The sequence below is a fragment of the Rattus norvegicus genome, chromosome 3 (assembly GCF_036323735.1).
Source record: "Rattus norvegicus strain BN/NHsdMcwi chromosome 3, GRCr8, whole genome shotgun sequence".
NCBI lineage: Eukaryota > Metazoa > Chordata > Mammalia > Rodentia > Muridae > Rattus > Rattus norvegicus.
This window is the reverse complement of record NC_086021.1, coordinates 120,542,576-120,564,151: the sequence shown is the minus strand read 5'-3', so window position 1 is coordinate 120,564,151 and position 21,576 is coordinate 120,542,576. Positions and strand designations below refer to the sequence as shown.

The following is a 21,576-nucleotide window of genomic DNA, read 5'->3' as shown; positions in this document are numbered from 1 at the left end:
ACTTCTTGTACGGTAATCTAGCTCCTCTCCTGTCCAACCCCTTTAAAGCCCATATTTCCTGAGCTACCTCATCCTGGTTCTATCATACCCACCTCTCAGGTCATCCTTTGAACGCAAGAGCTGCCAGTTTTGAAAATTTTGATTATTCAACTCTCACTAGGGGTCAAGACAGTACCTAGAACTAAAAATGTTTTGTTTTTAAAAACATGCCCAAGTGTGCTCAGGAATCACAAATTCAGTTTATAGGACTGTCACTTTAAATTATTCGATAGACACATCCTACCTAAGTGGCTAGATTCTATCTTACTATCAGTCCGAAGACCTATCTTGGATTTCAGTTTCCTCTTCACCCTGGCTTTGTTTTTGGCAAAATGGTGATCACTCTTACATAACATTTGAGTGAAAGTGGCTGAAGCTGGGTTTTAAGCCACCTTGATCAGAATCAGAAGCAAATGTGACACCATGGAATTCATGGACCATTTTATGAAATTGGAGAAAGGGAAGAGTGAGCCGAAGACAGGAAGGAGCAGAAGCAGAGCCTTCCAGAAGGAGGCTCCTCAGGCTGGACCCTTGAGTACTTCTCTGTAACTTAACTCAAGTGACTCCTACATACGGCCATCTTCTAATACAAAACTCTGGTTTGGAAAAAAGTCAGTCATGTGGCCCCACCTGGGTGAAAACTAAATTGTTCATTTAAATAGGTGTGGCCATGGATAGGGATGTTAATATATGAACCTTATAGACCATCCTTAGAAGTGAAGTAGTTGTTAACAAGAGATCCCAAGTTACTATGTTTCTAGAGCAGCATTTTTCATCCTGTGAGTTGGGACTCCCGAAGGCCATTGAAAAACAGATATTTGCATTATGATTCATAATGGTAGCAATTACAGTTATGAAGTAGCAACAAAAATAATTTTATGATCGGGAGTCACCACGACATGAGGAACCTTATTAAAGGGTGAAAGCATCAGGAAGGTTGAGAATCACTACTCTAGAGCAGAGTAATATTCAGCGATATTAATCTATATTTTTATTTCCCTACTTCCCTCCTTGAAAGCCATGAAAGTAGGCAGTTATCTTATCAGAAGAAATGGGGTAAGGAGGAAAAGAGAAACAGCTGGTGAATAGCTCTAGCTTTTCCCACATCTTAAAATCCTTAGAATTTCTCAGGAGAATTATGAAAACTTCTTAGAGAATTTCTTGGAGGCTACTAAACAAGAAAGATATTTTTATAAATGAAGAGTCCTGTAGAAACACGAAAGGAGGATTCTTCCAGAGTTCTTAGGGGGAAGGGAGAGATGCAAAGACGCTGAAGGGGTGTAGCTCTCAGGAGGGTAGAGGCCGACTGTTTAACCTTCACAGAAGGAACGTGATTAAAACAGAAATTAAAGTTGTCTGTAATAAATTAAGAGTTAAGATTCTTGCTTTGTGGCCGTCCTCCCTGATGGGGCTTCTTACCTGCTAGGCTTGACTGACAAAGACAAGAGCAAAGGAGACTTCTTGTGGTTTTGCCACCTCTCTCTGGGTTTCTCCATCAGGGGAAATTGCTTGTAACAGTGAAAGCCCACCCTATTCCTTTAAAAACTTTACATTACAGTTTTTCAAACCCTCTTGTAGCTCATGACATTCATTTTTCTTATGCTACTCCCCAGGGCCATGACACAGCCCTCTGTGTGCACTCTTGGGCTGAACCATCCCACTTCTTGCACATTTCCTCCCTTGCAGATGTGGCACAGGCAGAAGTTCCACCGTGCTATATCATCTGTCCACCGTGCTGTATCATCTGTCCAGCTTGCAGCTTATGTTTCATAATAAATTCTGTCTAGGCTAAGCTCTTTAATTTAGCAAATAGTGATAAATTGCAACTATGGATATGTAACATCCTGAAGTGAAAATGAAACAGTTGGGGTCCCCCCCCCCCCATTTGGAATGAGCAGGGCAATTGTTTTCAGAAAGGAGCTCAGTGATGTATTGAAAGAAGCCAGGGTGTCAGGTGACCTGGATCTGTTCTTAGCTGTGCTATTGAACAAGAGTGACCTTGGGCAAGTCATTTTTCACATCCAAATCTCACTGCTCTCTACTGTGAAATAAAAAAAAAAACAAAACAAAACAAAACAACAAAAAAAAAACCACCTCGATACTTCCTTACAGAGTAATGTGGGTGTAAGAATTATGCACATGTTGCTGATTAAGAAAACATGATTTCTCTTGCTCTCTTCCTCTTCCCCTCTTCCCCCTTTGTCTCTTCTCTCCCCATTCCCTTACCCCCTTCTCTCCACGTGCTCATGGCCGGCCTCTACTCCTCTACCCCTCTCCTCTTCTACTCTTCTAATTCTCTACCTCTCCCTTCTCTTTCTCTGCCCTACTACCTTCATAATTTCTCTCCCCATGCCCTGAATAAACTCTAATCTATACTAAACAAAATGAAACAAACAAAACAACAATAACAACAACAACAACACCATGATTTCTTTAGTAATCTGTCACTGTTTTTCTTAAGCTACTGTGGTTGTATGGAATTTCAGGTCTTTAAATATTCCTAAAAATTAGAATTTATATATGTTTGCAAAGCTTAAAATAAGGACTAACTCAAGCCAAATCAGGTGACACAGAGACAGTACCCTCTACTATATACGCCTGTGCTAACCTTATTTACCTTGAATGGGTGTCAAAAGCAGAATTCTAAAGCCCTGCCAATGGCCTAAGGACAGAAGATAAGAGAATGCTACAGAAGAGACAGAGACACATGGAGATGAGGACACTGTCAAACAAGGCCAGGACTGGTGCCAACTCTATAAATGAATTCCACTTTCTGCAGATCTGTTAGCTTTAAAAAAAATCTTTTTGCAAAGCTTTCCAAATGCATGTTAGGCTTAGAAATGTGTCCTAAGTGACTGTCTTCATCTAAAAAGGGAACAGATGACCACTTCAATGAGTATAAAAAGCTGGACTTGCTTTTCACTAGATCTGTACTCAAAATATTGCACTATATTTATGGCTTATCCTGCTCTAAAGTAAAATAAATTAAAACCAGGAGTATTCTCACTGGCCTACTAGGGACAGAAAGTAGAATGCAAGCTTAGGGAGTGGGCAAAACACTAACCAGATTCTACTTAAAACGGTGGCCTGGAGCAAGCATGCTGACCTCTGTGAGTCCTGGCCCCTCTTCTGTCCAAGAGGCAAGGTCAGTGCCACTTCTCTGTCACAAGAGGGGTCAGCACAGAAAGGAATCAAGGCAAGGAATCTAAATCCTTGCATCAGGCCCAGGGTGAGTCTGGAGGCAGAGGGCGTGGGGGCCGGGGGGAGGTCTCCCTGCCTGCTATTAGAATATCTGTTAAGGATATTTTTCTTCCCTAGACATTAGATGACAGGGACTGTGTGTTGGAATGCTGAAACCCCAGCTGTTAGTATGAACAGGGCTAAGAGCTCAAGGTGTGCTCCTTGCCAGTGAAGCCACGGAAGCAGAAGTACACATCCTACATCTTACCCTGCAACACAGCAGTTCAGACCCTGTGGGTCGGGACCCCCATCCTGCATATCAGATACTTACATTACGATTCATAGCAGTAAAAAAAATTTACAGTTATGAAGTGGCAATTAGGTAATTTTATGGTTGAGGTTCACCACAACATGAGGAACTGTATTAAAGGGTCACAGTAATAAGAAAGTTGAGACCCACTGCTCTAGTGCTCACACACAAACTATTCTGTAGATAAGAGACAAGACCTTTTTTTTTCTCACTGGATGGGGCAATTTTATTTACTGTCTCTTCAGGGCCAAACACTTTTGAAAACAACAATGTTTATTTTTCTCAGAAGAGAAACATTATCAACTATTTTTTTCCATAGCAATTATTCCAAAATACTTTCTACCTCCTAGTTCAGCAATTTTACACCAGCAAAGTGCAAAAACCAACCAAACAAACAAAACAACAAAACAACAACAACAAACAACAACAACAACAATAACAAACAACTTGCTTTCTTTGTACTCAGAGAAGCCGACACTGTGGACAAAGATGTTGGCACTCCGGTGGAGCCCTCCGTGTGCAAGAGCACCACCCTGTTCACCCCCTCAGAAGGCTGCCCTCTGTCCTGGAGGTGACATCATTCACTCAGACAATGTCACTGCACTTCATCGGCATGAGGGTCAGGTTTAGGAAACCCGAATCACTACAGTGAACAGGTCAGTGGGGAAGGCTTCTCTACTAATCGGGCAGACTCTTGTTCCCTCTGAAACACCTGTACATTTTCTTCCCATGTTTCATAGCAGGTGTCATAGGGAAACAAACCCGGAGGAGTGTGAGTGGATGCCCACGTGGGTTCAAGTTCGTTTAACAACAGTACTGCGCTATTTGATGGATTTTTTTTTTTAATGTGGCAGTGAGGCCATTCGGGTCTCCCAGTTTCTTGCCCAAGGGCACTCTCAGGGCTGGGGTGTGAGGATTGGACTGTCAGCGGAGACATAATGCTCTTTCCTGTGCTGCTTGGTGTCTACCCTCTCCAGTCTGCTGCTTCTCAATTAAGGGCCCAACCCTGATGGGAAACACAAATGCTAAGAGGTCCTGCCTGCCTCTGACATATGGCCCCCAATAGCTTGCCAAGACCAAGGTAAAATGCGTTTAATTCAAAGGACATTGGTGTTTAAGAGCAATTTGATACTTCAGAAAGGGAAAGGGGACGGCTGTAATAAAACAGAACACAAAACAAGTCACTTCTGATTAAGGTAGAGAAGGAGATGTGTTGGTTTGGAGAAAGGAGCAAAAAAGGACATGGCTAGAAGCTGACTTCCTGCAGAGAGCTTCGGAGGGTTCAGCTTAGGAAAGCAGAGGTAGGGAGGCCCAATGGAGGGCCAGCTCTCCCACAGTCACCCCAGCATTAGGGCAGTATATATTCAAGGGCTGTGGGAACAAAGAAAATCATTAGAAAACCCCATTACCTTGAGCCTTTTTTTCCTCTGTCCACCAAAGGACCTGAAAAGTCTCAGAAGACACGGACACAGTTCATCCCTCAGTTTCCAGCCTTTTATGCTGACAAGGTCAGCAGGCAATACCCACCCTATCCTCCTCCCGCTAATTATTGTTTTATGGGGCACATGGATTACTGCTTTCTCAGCAGCTCAGCATAGACCCTAAACACAGGGATGTTTCATTTCCTTCCAAAAGTCAGCCTGTTGGTGCAGGTTCACGTTTGATTCCCATGGTTTAGCTTCTCTGCAGAGATGAACCATGTCAGATGGGTGACTGGAACTTTTGTCAGTACACAGGCTGAGACCTGCTGAGAATTAAGCTTATTTTTAAGACAAACACTATGTGCATCCCATATATATATATATATATATATATATATATATATATATATATATATATATATCTGATGTTAAAATTTGGCCGACAAGTGACAAGCAATTCCAAACATTATCAAATTGCCAACAGTGGAATTACTGCAGGCTCTTCAACATTCCTGACGATTTTTCTCACTTATACAAATAAAGTTTAAATTAAAAATGTAAAAGCAAGGTCATCTGAAACATAATTCAGTCTGTGAAAACAACATGCATGAACCTGGAGCTTTAACATGAACTAGGCCGTGAGGCACCGAATACTTTACACTGTACACCAGGTCAGGTAAAGACGTTCCTCAGATCTCTATCAGGGATGTTAACCGTCTCTATGCCAAGTCCCACACCACTCCCTTCTTCTCTCCCTTTGTGCTACCAACTTTACATCTGGATTCGGCAGAAGACTAGATATGAAACTCAACCCTCAGACCATCATTCCATCTATAGTACCCTGTTCCCTTGACCAAAGCATTTAATACAGACAGAATAGACCTGTGGACCAAGGGCTTACCAAGTACAGTTCTTTCCTGGGGCTTTTTACTTAGACTTGAAGAAGGGAGCAGCCTTGGGCTATGGAGCTGAAAGGCTGTTTATCTAGAGTATACGAAGGGACTGAGTGGTCAGGGTCTGTAACAGAACAGAGTAAGGGCATCAGGAGAGAGAAAAGCAGAGGTAAAAGAGAACTGGCAAAAAAAATGCCCAAAGACAAAGCTAGAAAGCAGGACAGCAACTTCAGAGGCCCCTGAAAGGCAGGGCTGGCTTCCTCACTGGGATATTAACGATGTGGTTGGCTTTAGTTAGGTGAGACCCAAATGCTCATCATGTTTCTTAGGATCCTTTCTGCTGGATTTCTATCCCACACGATAGAAAATATCTTACCGACATAAAGGATAATAAAGTCCAAATTTCAAAGTATTCTCCCTCCCCACAGTGGACAGAATGATGTAAACTTCTCTGAATAAGAGACTGAGTAACACATAGTTACTCAGTGATTCTGTCTAGTTTGTATTCTTAGAAAAGAATAATGCTGTTACACAGTAAGTTACTTCAGGGTGGTGATTTAGAGTTGCTTCAATTCCCACAGACATTTGAAGAAAAGTTGTTTGACTTCCCCTGGGCAGAAGCCAATGCATTCACTAATGATTCTGCAGAAGGCACAATTTATCACGTCAGTGTGGTGAACAGCCACCGAGAAAAAAACAGCCCAGGACAGACCCAGAGACCAAAGAGAAGTCCTCTCTCAAGCTTCATCTTTAATGCCTCTTAACTGAGAGCTTGCTAAGTAAGCTCTTGGACAGGCTGGAGCAAGACATGGCTGCTCAAACACAGATGGCTTCAATCAGTGGGACCCTTCAAGAGGCAACTCTACTGGGAATCTGAAGAAGATCATCCCCTAAGCATAAGTACTGAGGTCTAAAGTAAGCACAGAGAGGAAAGAGACAGAGAGCGAGAGCGAGCGAGGGGTGGGGGTTTAGGACCCTTATTATTCTTGTTGGCTAGCATTACTAACAACACTGATTGTTAATTCTGCCACATCTGCCAGGAGGAACTATTTATAACTTCTCCTACCTTCTACAACTTCCCTATGAGAGGAGAGGTAAGATTGCCTGCATTTCTTGGATGATGAAGTTCAAGGAGATGACTTATCAAAAGTCACTCACTTAATACATGGCTGGCCCAGGATTTGAACCTACGCCTAACTGGTTTATGAGTTTAACCATTACGACTCTCTGCCAACTACTACCATTGTTTCCCTTCAATGAGGCTACTACCTCCTAGTTCTTAAGTATAGAGGCCTGCCATTTGTTGGTGCTGCCACTAGATTGCATGCTCTTGAGAGAAAGGAAGATTGGTGTTTAGTTGTCTCTGGCTGAGGAGAATCTGGGGCTTGGGAATCCTCTAAAGCAATCTGATATTTGAGTCCCAGCTTTAATGCTTTCCTCCTGAAAGGGGGCTAATAAATCAGAGACCTAATAGACCTTGCAGCAAGTCCTAGAAAGAGCTAAGCAATGGTTGTTGAGTTTTAGAGGTATACCTAGAAATGTCTTCTGGGCTAGACGACAGAAATTCATTCTCTCTCTCTCTCTCTCTCTCTCTCTCTCTCTCTCTCTCTCTCTCTCTGCAACTTAGATCTCCCAAGATGACACAGCCACAGTGACACATACCCAAACACAAATACTAAACAAACTTCAGCACAACTGGAGCCGCTGTGGGAGGAAGGCAGATGTTTCCCTGCTTGACCAGGTCGTCTCCAAGGCTTGGGTCTGGACACTCATCTCATTATGGGTATAACTTGCATTACACAGTTCTATACTACAGACCCCAGACTCTGCATTCAGACCTGGACTGTGTCAGTGCCAGCATCAAACTCTCTAGGAGTTAGTAAGCAGAAATGCTGGTGATTAACACTGAAAGGTTTCCTTTGGAAAGCTGTTGCAAGTGCAAATATTGCCCTCCCCCACCCCAAACACACACACACACACACACACACACACACACACACACACACACACACACACACACACCTCCCAGCTAGTTGTCCTTGGGTTAAAAGGAGATTTGGTTGTGGCCTCTGGAGACAAGGGCATGCCTGCTATTTGAAGGAGGGGTGTCCAGCGCTTACATAGAGGAGAAACAGTCAGCCTTTGGAGAACTAGAGAGTTCTGACGGAGGAAGATAGGATGCTGATGGTGATGGCTGTGATGATGACAAAATGATGGCAGAAGAAAACGGAGATGGTGAATGTCACCTACAAATACAAGCACAGTACAGCAACAGACACCCTCATCATTGCCAAGATAAACAAGAAGCAGCTTCTATTCTCCATCTAACTTCATTGCGGTGCAATTGCATCATAAAAAACAAAAGAAGAAGAAGAAGAAGAAGAAGAAATAAAGAAATAGAGGAAGACAGGCAGACAGGAAGACAGACAGAAAGCTTGCATCCTTCTTCCCTCTTTGGCCCTCCAACCCTCCCGGTGTTCCTGTGCCAAGCTGGAATGAGACTGTACTGACAGGTCAAGAAGGTTAGGGTCTGAGAGTTAACGACATGAGTTCCATGAGTTCTGTAGAGAGGGATGCTGGGGTGATTCTAGGGGGTCAGGAGGAGCAGGAGGAACCTACTGGAGGGGAAGCTAAGGCAGGAGGCTTAACAGCTCTGACCAGAACCTCAAAACCGGAGAGGCCAAACAGACAGACAGCCTTTCGCTGGGAAGAAGAGGTGGGGCAGACGGCCAGGAAGAAAGACTCTTTTACCTGACCAGGTACAGCAGCGGGAGCAGCGACTGCGACGGGATGCCTCCGCGCTCCAGTCCCGACCCGGAGCGGTGAAGCGGTCGCAGTGCCTTCCACCGCCGAGGCCCCGCCCCCAGGCAAAGCTCCGCCTCCCCAACACGCGCCTGCCAGACGGGCTGTTTGGGGGAGGTGTGCAATGGACTGATAGACAGTCATCCGGACCAATGGAAATGTGCAGCGGCTGCCGAGCCAGACGATGGGAAGGCGGGCAGAAAACCGCAGCGCCAAATTAACCGCCCAAGCGCGGTTCCTGCCTGGATTGATGAACCGTCACTGCGCGGCCTGAGATCTGACCGCTGGGTCAAACTGGTAGTGTTTGGGCTAGGTCTAAGTGAACCGCAAAGGCGACAACCTGGCCTTGGAGACAAGCCCCCTTGTTTGCTGGCTGCGTGGCTACGTCCCAGGGTGCACGCTCGCTCCGGACTGGCTGGAAGTGATGGGGAAGGGAAGCTGGTGGCCTCAGCTTTAGAAACCTGGCCAGGCCTGGTGGCTCCTGGAACTGTATCATAGTCTAAAATTAGCACAAAAAAAAAAAAAAAAAAAAAAAAAAGGAAGAGAGAGAGGAAAGAAAGAAAAGAAAGAAAGAAGAAAAGAAAACTCAATAAAAACCAAACCTTTATGCTAGTCCTCTAGCCGGATGTTTGCCCAACTGCCCAGCTGCCTCCAAACTGATCTTCTCCTAAATGATTCAAAAGCTAAATCGGTTTAAGCAGAAAAATGTTCGGACCTCGGTGATGCAGAGAAGGGAACTGAGTCAAGGAGCTTGGGTCTTGCAAGGCAGCAAGCCTGCTGGTGTGACTCTTGCATAGCTGATGCTCTTTTAATCACTTACAGTGCTGCTAACTCAGTACAGACCTTCAGACCCAGACACTACTGTTTTGTTCCAAATAAAGGTCTAACTACTGATGATTACAGCTCACACCAGGAAACCTTTCATAAGAGGATTAGAGGTCTAAACGACATTGAGATGTGGTATGCGATTTGGGGATCTTTTCCAAGTAGGTAGGCAGGAAAGGGCATTGCCTTTAATCCACTCCCACATAAATACAAAATCCACCATCTGGTACTTAAAAGCAGAATTCTATCCCTAGTAGTATAAAATGTTGAGTATGAAAACATTTGAGAAGGTAGAAAGTGAATTTTCCTTGGAACATTTTTTAATAAAATGCTAAAAGATGCCATATAGACAAGTAGATGATAGAGCTGTTTGTAGTCCTCTACAATCCTCATATCTACCTGAAATGAATTCCACAAAGGGATATAGAAATTTAGTCTTTGAGAGGTAAAGTAGTTGTGTAACCAGAGTTCACACCAAATCAGTACCTCTCAGGAATTATCACACTAGAAGAACAAAACGCATTAACACCATTTTTCCCTTGGATATATATATTTTTTTTTTCCCCGAAAAGTATCCTAGAGGGACCTAGTTTCTCTATGCCCAACTACTTCAAATGCAATATTCAAAGCACTTCTGATACACAAGCATCACCCCTAAAATGTGTTTGTTAGGAGTAGTTGCAAGCCAGCTCTGCTCATAAGAGGGGCTATTATTTGATATAAATGGTAAGTCAGTACATTCTTCCAGGGCTCGACCCCAGCTAGTTGCTAATTGTTGTCGGAATTTAAAGCACTCTGACAAAGTAATTCCTACGAAGAAAAAAAGAATTTTTTAAAAAGGGTCTTTAAGAATACAAAGTCTTCAACCAGAATTGTTTTAACAAAGTTCTTAAGAGATTTCTAAATCCTGTTCTGATCTTCAACTCCACAAATGCTGTTCTTGCCTAAGGAAGGCAGAAGGAGGGAGAAGGGAGGAGGTGGTTTATCAGCTGTCTGTTACCATGACAAAATACCAGAGATAAAAATCTCAGAGGTAACAGGGCTAGAGAGATCACTCAACAGTTAAGAGCACTCTGTGCTCTTCTTGCAGAGGACCAGAGTTCAGTCCCAGCCCAAGGCCCACACAACTCCAGTTCTTGGAGTTCTAGCACCCTCTTCTTTCCTCTACAGGTACTGCAGGCACCTGGTATACATAGCATACCTGCAGGCAAAACACTAACAGGAAAAGGAATAAATTAAAAAAAAAAAAAAAGAATAAGAAAGGGGAAAGCATTCGATGCACAAATTTCCTTACAATCCTTTTATTACCACCACTGCAGGTAAACTGTCCACAGGTCACAATGGGTTAAATCTACTTTGGAAAAATGACCACCCTCCTTCTACAAAGACAGAAGGAAAAAGTTAAGCCAGGTTTTATATTCAGATATGACCTATGGCATTATCAAAGTTTCTCTGCCTTACTACTCTTTTTTTAATGTAATTTAAAATTGTGTGTGTGTGTGTGTGTGTGTGTGTGTGTGTGTGCGCGCGCGCGCGCGTGCCATGTGTGTGTGTGAGAGAGAGAGCCTAAAGAGTCCAGGAGAGGGCATCACCTTCTCCCAGCTTCCCTTCTCCCCTTGGTGTGGAGTTAGAGGTAGTTGTGAACCATCTGACATGATTACTAGGACTGAAACTCACATCCCCTGGAGGAGCAGCAAATGCTCTTAAATGCTGAGCTTGGTCTCTACCATAAAAGAAACTAAGGATATAATTGTTTGACTACTAAGAGTTTTCTTTTTATGAATAAGGTAAATAGGTCAAGTTCATCAGATGCCATTTTCTTTGTGCTTACCCTGTCATCGTCACTAAGGGCTGTAGATCTGTTTGTTTCCTCCACATACGCCTTTTTATTACATCAAACAACAAGTACCCACAGGTCACACTGATTAAAGACTCTCAAAAGAACAAACCACCTTCTTCCTACAGGAATTCACTGTCTCCAGTTTGTCACTCTATCCCTCACAATTCCTTGTACATCATTATAAGTTACCTACTTTGCACAGTTGAATCATTTTCCCCCTGAGGTGGTGTGACTTAGATGGAGGAAGCAGAGAAATAAGATGCATAGAGAAGACTATGAACATTGGCACCCTTATCTGAAAGGACTCCAGCGCCCGCAGAAATGCAGGGAAATGCAGAGTTGGGAAATAGCTGGAAACATCCTCTGTGATTGCCAGGTCTCACCTTTGCAGTTGCGACCAATCAGAAACAAGGTTTGTCAGGGAAGGGAAACTGTAGAATATAAGGGGCCAGCAGGAACGATGAGGTTCTGGCAGAGGATACTGAGAGGTATACAGAGAAATAGAACAGCACCAAAGACCTCTTCTAGAAAAAAAATAGATTTGTTCATTTCCTTTGTCTCTTCGTTCTAGACATAACTCAACATGTTATCCCACTAATGTGGTCCAGCTCAAACTGCTCAGCCAATCTCAACCTGTTTCTGTATCTATCACGGCCAAGAAAAGATGCACAACATTCTACAGGATTGATTTTACATTTACTTCAATCCAGATACACTATGTATAGAGGGAAAGCCCATCCAGAAGGATTATTAATCACAAGACAGATGATCACACCCCTCTCCTGAAATGTAGGACACTGATGAAACAGCTAATCTCCAAGAAGCTTTCTCCTCATTTGCCCTCAGCTGGATAATCAGCTTTTCGTGTCAATACCAGATAAATTCAACTCACCGCTGTGGGTGCACCATAGTACGGACGCTGTTCTATGGCACGGTAGTTCTCATCATCTCTGCAGTCTTCGACGAGCATCAAAATGACAACCTTGCTAATGTGTCTAAGGATTCCAGACACAGGAAAACAAGGCATCGTGCTTCACCACGTCACTTCCTGCAGGCTTGCAGCTGGGGAAAAGATTGACTGGGTTGTGGAAGGTCAGAATCCAAAGAGCAAGCATCCATACTTGGACCATGGATGGCTCACTGCCTTGGAAGGGCTTCTCTTTTGTCATATCATTAAGGTTTATTTATTCCCCACGCATTCTGAAGAGGATTTAAATGACAAATTACCCTTGTAACATTGCGATGTGTAGTTGAATATTGTGGAGGCTGGTAAAATATTTGCAGACTGACAAGATCCTTTTTTTCTTTTTTTATAAACTAGCCCACAGAAATCTTAAAAAATATATATATCTCCAGTGCTACCAGAGGTACCATATGGAGAAATTACCCTCACAGAGCTCCAGAGTTAGTACATTTATGCTGTCATTTTGTCCAAAGGAACAAAAACCCACGTCTCAAACTGAAAACATGAAGTCACCCAGTAATTCCCTGAAAGCGCTGAGCTTCAACTCCACAGGACACATCACAGCGATTATTCTTCCCTTGAATATAGGTGAGCAGAATGGATTGTGAAGGAGTCGTGCCAAGAGACAAATTCTAAGCCATGACGGCAGGATTTCTGTGCAGTAAGATCCCAGTGACTTGTCATTAGCTGGCAAGAGAGAGGCCTGTCGGGGATTGCCTTGTCAAAGAGTCATTTATTAGTCACAAACCCCACAGGGCTGCACCCCTGAGGGCAGAAGAGAGAGAAGGCAGGCCCCCAAACCACCTGCTTTGGGGTGAGCAACTCAGAGAGGATGGGAAGGGAAAGGATCTCCCACTGAGACAGGGCTGTGGACAATGCAGCCTAATCACGTTCTGTGGTAAATGAACCTAGAACTGTCACAGTCAATGGAGTCAGAAAGGAAGCAGCAGGCGCTGCAGAGGACAGCTGCAGCCTCCAACAGAAGTGAAGCAGACTTTAAACACCCTTTTCATTGTGATAGTATCAGACAAACACTGTGATTTGAAACATACGAGAACCAAATAAAAATTTATGATAATCCCAGGGTTCTCCTGTTTAAAAGTCTTCCCGGAGGCACTTTTAAACAGGAGAGTTCTCTCTAGATCACGGTAATGGAAAGGTCACTAACAGGCTTTCTTCCACTTCAGAGGAAACTGATGTGAACAATGCAATCACACACAGGAATGAGGAGGCCCTCCTCGAGGATACTGAGACACGTACAGAGAAATAAAATCATTTCCTAAACTGAGTACCTGAGAGGAAAAAAAAATGTGCTCCCTGGAAGCAGAATAGAAGGGAACCTGGGCACACCCAGCAGATGGGGCTGGGAGGTGCAGGGGTCTGAGAAAGGCTTCTGGAGGGGCTGACCCTGAAACGGAAATCTAAGGAACTGATCCGTCAGAAGAATGATGGAGAAGCAGCCAGGCAGAAAAGGTAACATGCAAAAAGAGTTTCTTGGCTTTTTGAGATTTGGGAGAAAACCTAAACTGTATTGAAGAAATGAGAGAAGAGTGTGAATGGATTCAAGGTAGCTTCAAGGGGCTCAAAGGGGAGGGCGCACACAGGCTGAGAAGGTGGGCAGGTCAGACTGCACAGGACACTTACGTTCATGTAAGTCCTCAGATACCTGTGTTTATATGAATAAACATATATACATGTATTTATACATACACATATATGCACATATATTGTATGCATACATAAATACATGTAGATATATGCATATAACCATTACCATTTTTCTCAGGAAAGCATTCAGCAGCTAATGCTCTTGCATTATTCCAGTGTCAATTTCATTTCACGCCTATTTAGCATCCATTATCTTTTCTTACATTAACATTTAATAAGGAAAATTATCACTTACATTTTGACACAGGGAATAAATATTATCCCCCTCTGTTTTTGCTCACCTTGTGAGAACCCTGTCTGAAATAGCAGGCCACCACCCTGCCTGGGGTAAGGACAGATGAGGAAATGGCCTAAACAGGGAACTACCCTGCCTAGGGTGAGGACAGAGAGGGAAGTGACTTGGAGAAAAGACAATGTCTGGAAATACCACAAATTCCACAAGATGGGCAGGACAGGGCCAAATGTAGGAGATACCCTTCCCATTCGAGTTGACCAATAATTTTAAATGTTGCTCAGGGTAACCAATCGCAGTCGTCCAATATGTTTATAAAAAGTGTGTGCTTTGTGAGCTCAGGGTCTCCTCTGTGCCTGCATGCTGGGGGACCCCAACATATGTTGGAACAATAAACTTCTTGCAGCGATTCCCATCTTTGTGGCCTTATTGAGTGGGGGGTCTTCAAACAGACTCTTACAACCTCACAGAAAGGACTTACCGCTTACTTAACAATAAACAATATGGTTGACTGGCGAGTTACAGCAGCTGGGAGAGTCAGTGGAAAGCATCCTTTACCAAGAGACATTGTCTACCCAATGTTCACTTCCTACTCATCCCAGAGCAAGGGCATCGACATGTGAAGCGATCCATCAGATTAGTGTTAGGTACTAGCCTCAGTCCAATTTGACACAAAGGTTCATTTTCTCCTGGTATACACAGGTACAGGACTCAGGGAAAGAAAAAAGGATTCTGAGAGTGATTGAAGTTTGAAAAGATAAAAGGGCCATGTCTGTGCCTGATAAGAAACAGGCTAATATGAAGGAAGTAAGGGATGATGGGTCTCAAACCAGGGCCTCCACAGCTCTTGCCAAGAAAAGGCGGGAACTCCTGAGAAGATTGGGGAGTAGACAGAAGCAGTTTGGATCCAAACCAGACAACTCTACCACTCACTATTCCTGAGTCTATTCTGCATGACAGAATTTGGTATCTGAAAGCATGTCAGTGACTAAGGGCGTGTGCATGATGTAGGGGCTTATGCATATATTATTGATGACCAGTTCTGTCTAAGAATTGAATCATATATTAGGGCTCACAAAAGTCACATTTGTAAAGAGGACTGGGTTGTAAATGTGGAGAAGGGAGAATGATCTACTTCCATCCACATAGACTCAAGAACATCGGCAGTGATGGTCAGAAGGGACCCAGTCCAGAATCTGCTGCGCCAATGCTGGAGTGACAGTTGACTGGAGACCTTTCTGATCAAGCAAGTTCAGGAAGATTGAATGCCCAGCGACCAGTAAGCCTAACATGTTTTTTTTTCCTGTGTAATCTGTTTGGCACACAGTACAATAAAGTACTCACCCTGTATAATCTTACAGTTCCAGCTCAGTAGACGCCATGGTGGGACTACCTTGTCTTGGGGTCCACCCTGGGATTCTCTTCTTTTGTCTGACACTCTATGGGCCTCAGTGTCATATTGTAGTAGCACAGTCAAGTATGGCTTCTGTGGACATCTGTCCTGTTTGGCCACAAAAGACACAAGTACAAAAGGTCACCACAATTTAGAGAATGCTTTCCTTTGATATTTTAAGATTCTACATTATTTATGAGAAATGGCTTCATGGTCACATTTTACATTGGACTCCACACATCCTGTAGTAGGTCCCAGTCACATCTTGTTACTAAAAATCATGTTTCCAAATTGAAAAAAATAACTTTAGATGATCAATTATAACTATGGTTAGAAGAAGGTGCTTAAATAAGAAAGGTTAAGAGTTCATGTCTTACCTATGGTTTGTCTAACAGTAAAATTTCTGAGCTATAAAGTCCTTTAATACTTTAATGTCCTCATTTACGCTATATTAGAGTTTGAATTTTCTTTCTAAATGTACAGCTATAATGTGGCAAACACTTAACTTTGTGTATGGCACAGTGCACAAAAAAAACATCAACAATACCAAATGGGTATACATATTTTCCTTTTGTGTGTATCTTTTACTACTTAATGAACACTTCCCTTCCCCTCCAGTTCAGAGAAAATAATTTGTCACTTAGTAAAAGCTTGTCTGTGTGTGCAACTCATCTGTCTGATTTCTATGCCTCTATGTTTCCTTAATCTGCACATGCTATTCTCTAGTCATGGCTGCTGATGTCTTCCCCACAGAGTTCCTTCCATTTACATTTATGTCCATGCAAAGGATATGTATTTTACCTAACATTTTATTAAAAAAATAACTGCTTGGATAGACTCTGGCTTTTCACACCACTTCCACCCTTACCCTTGTCATGGCCATCCTATCACAAGTCTACGTATCATCACCAAGCCTAAATACTATTCTAGCAATATGGTGAGTGACATTTCTGGTTAATCATTTCACACACGAAAATATGTAAATACAGAGATGGAAACTACTTAAGATAGGGCCAGGAAGAGGCTGGGTAACAATAATTTTCTGTGGGAGGATATAGGTTCAAATTCCCACAATCCATGCCAAACCAGACAACCAAACAACCAACAGAACAACAGTGAAATGGGCATGGTTAAGATGACAACACAGGAGTATTGCAGGGCCTTGCTGGTAGCTATGCTAGTTCCAGGTTCTGTGAAAGAAACTGTTTCAGAAGAAAAAGGAGGAGTGTGATAGAGGAAGATACCCATTCCCCTTCTTTGTCCTCTGCGTGCGCTCGCGCGCGCACACACACACACACACACACACACACACACACACACACACAGGTGCATACATGACACACTCTAAATACTCATAAAATGTATATGTAAGTGCTCATGCACAAAACATACAAATAAGATGTCTAAATAGAAAGTTAAGCTTAATGACCTAAAACATCTTAGAAGTGCTCCGATGTCTGTACCTAGGTTAAACTGTAATGAAGTACAAGGAAGGATGGATGGGCAGAGGAATGGATAGAGGGCACATTGTCAATAAGGCAAACAAAGTGAAATGTTTCCTAAAAAACAAAACCAGCTTGTGGTAGAGACATGGGTGATCTTTGGAATGTGTGTACTTGAAAAAATGAGGAAATGTGACAGAATCAATCCACTGGTATACTGTTTGCTTGCATCATCTGGTAAAAATAAGGAAATGCAATAAAATTAAGATTCTTGTCTTCCTGTAGGAATATAAACTCTGACAATATTGAGCCTGCATGCTAAAGAGTGGACAGAGGTGGCATAAGCTGATTTTGCAAAGAAAATCATCTCACAAGGTGACCACAGCCCCTAACACTTCCTAGTCTGTTGCCCTATATCCTCCTTGGCCCAGGTTTCTCAAATGGCTCCCATAGAGTGGGGTTTCAACCCCTACTATAAATACTTAAGGTCAGTAGGTTGGTGATAGAATTATTGACCCCATAATTTATTTCCAGAGATTTTTTTAAAAACATGAAGTCTTTACAGTTCTCAGAGATACCTATAAATTTATTGGCATTTTATGTAAAACATGGATTTTATGGCCCTATGATTCTGGGAAGACAGCTCATAGGTTTTTATTGTTTTTTTTTTTTCTTTTTAAGAGAACCATGATTCAAGGGTGAGAACCACAAGTTAAGTACAGTAATAGATTTTATATTCTTCAACTTTTAAAGTACCGTCTTCACATAGTCAATCAAGTGCACTCTTATTCTTGATGCCTTTGTGCCTTCTCGAGATGTGTCTGTGAGTGTGAGAGGGGAGAGGGGAGGTGTGTAAGAAACGGGGAGGGGGTTAGCAAGGGAGAAGAGGGTCCAGACGGTAAGGTAGGATTGATTGAAGGCACAGAACTAAGCAGTATAGTGCCACACTCTGTGGCACTGGAGTGAGTGGTGTTTTTAATTGGCACACTCAAAGGCTAGTGACTTTTGCCTCCCTGCTTCTCACCCTATATGAGATCTCACTTCTGTCAGTGGCAATCCTCCGGACACGCCCACTTCACTGCTGCTGGCTTCCCTTACATTTAAGTTCAGCCATAAAGTTTTAGACTGGAGTCCTACAGGGTGGTTCAGCTCCAATAGAGAACTTATTATCCCTGACCCCCACCCCCAACTTCCTTCATGGACAGAACCAAAGCAAAAGCTTGCATCTCGAAATTATGTAAAAATTGCAAGTGGCTCTTTTTCACTTAAAGAAACTGGAAGAATCTCTATGTTCCCAACAAGCTGATCAGACTACAGTATGTCCTCCCATCCGAGGCCTGTGGCCGCCACCTCAGCACTTGCACTGGCTGTCGCTGTGCGTACTAAGTGCATCTGTAAATTTCACACCAATGTCCTTTCGTCTTTCTTCTTTCTCACACAACATGGAAGCTGAATGTAGAGAAAGCAGATGGCAGGGCCCCTCTATAGCCACAGCAGAACCCACTTACCCCCTAGATATGCATCCCCATGTCACCCCCAAACCGCCTGCCTGCTCAGGTAAACGCATTCTTAGGAAAGATCCCGTCATTACATTGCCTACAGGAGCTAGGTAAGAAGAAGATGCTAGGAAGGATTTCTCACGCTTGCTCTGCTGACATCTGTCTTGTTTTTATCTACATCTGTGCATTAGGAGGCTGTTTAACAGCATTCCGGACCTCGACATACCACGTGGCAGGACCACCACCCACTAACCAGTTCTGAAAACCAGAAGTATCTCCAGGCATTGTCAAGTGTGCACGGGGTCAAATTCTTTAGTGCCTTAACATGAGCAGACTCATTTAACCCTGTACACCCCTTTCTGCCCCCTTCCTTTTCTCTTCCTCTCTCTTCTCCCGCTCTTGCCCCTCCCCTCTTGTCTCTGTCACCCTAATAAACCTCCTTCATGTGGGACTGTGTTGACCTGGTATGGTTTGTCCAGACTTGAGCCACGATTTCTATCCCGATTTCTATCCCAACAGTCACCAAGACATGAGGACCATTAAGGGGTTACAGCATTAGGGAGGTTGAGACCCAATGTCTTAAAGGCTCAGCGTGGGACTTGGGGATGAATCCACAGAACAGAAACTGTTGTCTATTCTCAGATGTGTGCTTCCACCACTCCGCAACATCTTCAAAAAGCAAGCGCTAAAATACCAGTAGCCCAAGGTCCTTTCAATTCTCCTCTTCACAGGACTCCTGCTTCTGAGAGACCAGAGCACCCGTTAAACCCTAGATTTTTTTTTCTGATTGTCCATACGGTTGCAGCACCCCGGCTTCACCTCAGAAAACCTAGTTTCTCACCAATGGATATCAGTGCTGCTTGTTGGGTTTTAGGGTGGATTTCACAACAGACCTTCATTAGAACAAGGTGTGCAGCTTCCTTTTTCTCATTTACACAGCAGCATCTAGCTGGATTCTAGAGTCATGTGAGGTGTAATGAAGCTCCTAGCCAAGAAGAAGACAATGGTGACTACTGAGCTGGAACTCATGACTCCCTGTGGATCAGGAACAAGAGCAGGAGCAAGGCACCCTGGCAGGGATCTGTGCTTCGCTTCCGTCCACACTGGTTTGTGGCTTAGTTCTCCATTACAGTGAAAGCAGCCTCTTGTGGAATGGACAGGGCAGCTGTTAAACTAAATATCGCCATTGAGAAAAGTATGCTTCCTAGCATACCAGCAGCTCCTAATTAGTATGTCTGTAATGACAGACACACAGGAAGAAAGGAAGGAAGGAAGAAGAGAGAGAGGGAGAAAAGGAGAAAGCGAGAGAGGAGGGATGGAGGAAGGAAGGTGTCATGACTCTAGAGGTGGTGGGACATAAAAGAATAGAGCCAATAAATGAGGTAGACTATGATGTCTTCAGCCATAGCCAACTTTGTTTAGAACATCTGATAATTTGTTCTGAGAGGATAAAGAAGAGTCACATGAATAAAGTGTGCAGTCACAGAGACAAGCTGCATGCAGCAAAACATGTTTTTCCATTGAGGCATATAACCAAACAATAGTTAGTTGTAGTGAATAATCTGAGGTAAACTCATTTCTATCCTCTATCTATACCTGGGAGGAGCACAAGAACACCCTCCAAGAGCAATTCTGTGTTTTTGAATTTTGAGGTCACAAGACTCTTGTCTTGTTTACTTGGGGTTTTCTCACAAGCACTAAAAATTCTCCTCACACAACTCCAGTTTTGGACCGTGTTCTGACAGGAAGGATTCTGACAGGAAGGAAGAAAGAAAGGAGTGAGCGAGTGGGTGAGGGAAGGAGGGAAAAAGGATGGAAGGAAGACCAGTATTATGGTTTGCATATGAAATGTCTCTAGAGGCTCATGGGAAGTTGTTGAACTTGTAGAAGGTGGGCTTGGGTAAAGGAGCTGTGTCATGAGAGTGGGGCTCACAGCTTGTAACCCATCTCTGCTCCCACCTATTCTCTCGCCTCCATCTATGGAGATGTGAGGACGCTGTTGGCAAGGCCGGCTGCCACAAACCATATCAAGTCCATCTAGCTACCAAGAGTTGGCTGACTTGATGGAATAATCCTGAACTGTGGGCAAAACAAACAACAAACAAACAAACCCTCTTCTTCACTGAGTTAGGCACGCCAACTCTTTATCACAACAAGCAAGTGCTGCATTCAGATTCATAGGGGCAGGGAGCTAGGACTATGCTCGCCCGAAGTCTCTTTTAGTCTTCTGAGCTTTTGTTTGCACTAGTTCAGTCATCTGACTTCCACACTGAGGCAGAGAATCACTGAGCCTTTGCCAGATGATACAGGCTGAGTACCCAGATCTTATACAAAGCTAGCATACTAGAGAGAAAGAGGAGATAGCTGCTGTGCGGTGTTCTTCTCCCACAGTGTCCTTTACTTCTAGGATTTGTACCTTCGCACATTATTGGTTTAGGATAGTACCCCTTGGTTAATTTCTCAGTTGCTTAGATTGCAAGCAAATTCTTCAGATGTTTTATCTTGACTGTGTCAAGCCTTTGTATTTATATGGAGGACTCAGGCAGTGTGGGCAGAGTGGGAGCTATTCATTTTGTTTTGCTTTTTAAAACTCCCCCCCCCCATAAGCCGATTGACTCAATGTTAGGAGTTAAGAGTTTAAGATACTTGACGCTTCGTGTCAGCTGAGTGAGCTCTTGGGAGAAATGGCTTAATATGGAGACTAATATTCTCAAGGTTCCACATGCATAAGTGACACTCATATAAAGTTAGTAGCTATGCCAAAACTTAAGCATACGTTGCTTTTAAAAGACCACATGCAAAGGTCAGATAGACCATCATGCAGCTTATCCCAGAAACAAAAGTTCTTACATTGATATTATCTGGAACACATGTTCTCTCTTTCTCATCCTCACAACAACATGAAGGAGGAGGCCGGCCTCTCGGTTCCCAGGAACGCTGGCTCTATGAGGCAGGCACAGCGGGGATATGTAACCTTGTGTTCGAGGCCTAGAGACCTTGACCATTCTACCAACCTCCCAGCTGAACTCTCAGCCAGCAACGCCAAGCCTTTCACAAACAGATGGAGT

The 21,576-nt window shown here is 43.4% G+C and overlaps 1 protein-coding gene and 1 long non-coding RNA gene across 9 annotated transcripts in view; one reads left to right on the top strand and one right to left on the bottom strand.

Annotated features, from left to right (window-relative positions):
- The window catches only part of Fmn1 (formin 1), a 384,534-nt gene extending 375,827 nt beyond the window's left edge, over positions 1–8,707 (bottom strand). For 5 of the 8 annotated variants that reach the window (XM_063285290.1, XM_039106467.2, XM_063285289.1 and 2 more), the window contains exons 1-2: positions 8,595–8,707; positions 7,964–8,089 (exon numbers count right to left, since the gene is read on the bottom strand). The gene's annotated coding sequence lies outside the window, so the exon portion shown is untranslated. The other 3 variants (XM_039106466.2, XM_063285291.1, XM_039106468.2) reach the window with 3 other exon arrangements.
- Positions 8,708–9,345: 638 nt separating this feature from the next.
- Positions 9,346–19,066, top strand: LOC120101626 (uncharacterized). Its single transcript, XR_005502331.2, has 5 exons — positions 9,346–9,605; positions 11,882–13,747; positions 15,324–15,453; positions 17,295–17,384; positions 18,700–19,066. It is a non-coding gene; the product is annotated as an uncharacterized LOC120101626 (long non-coding RNA).
- The last annotated feature ends 2,510 nt before the right edge of the window (positions 19,067–21,576 follow it).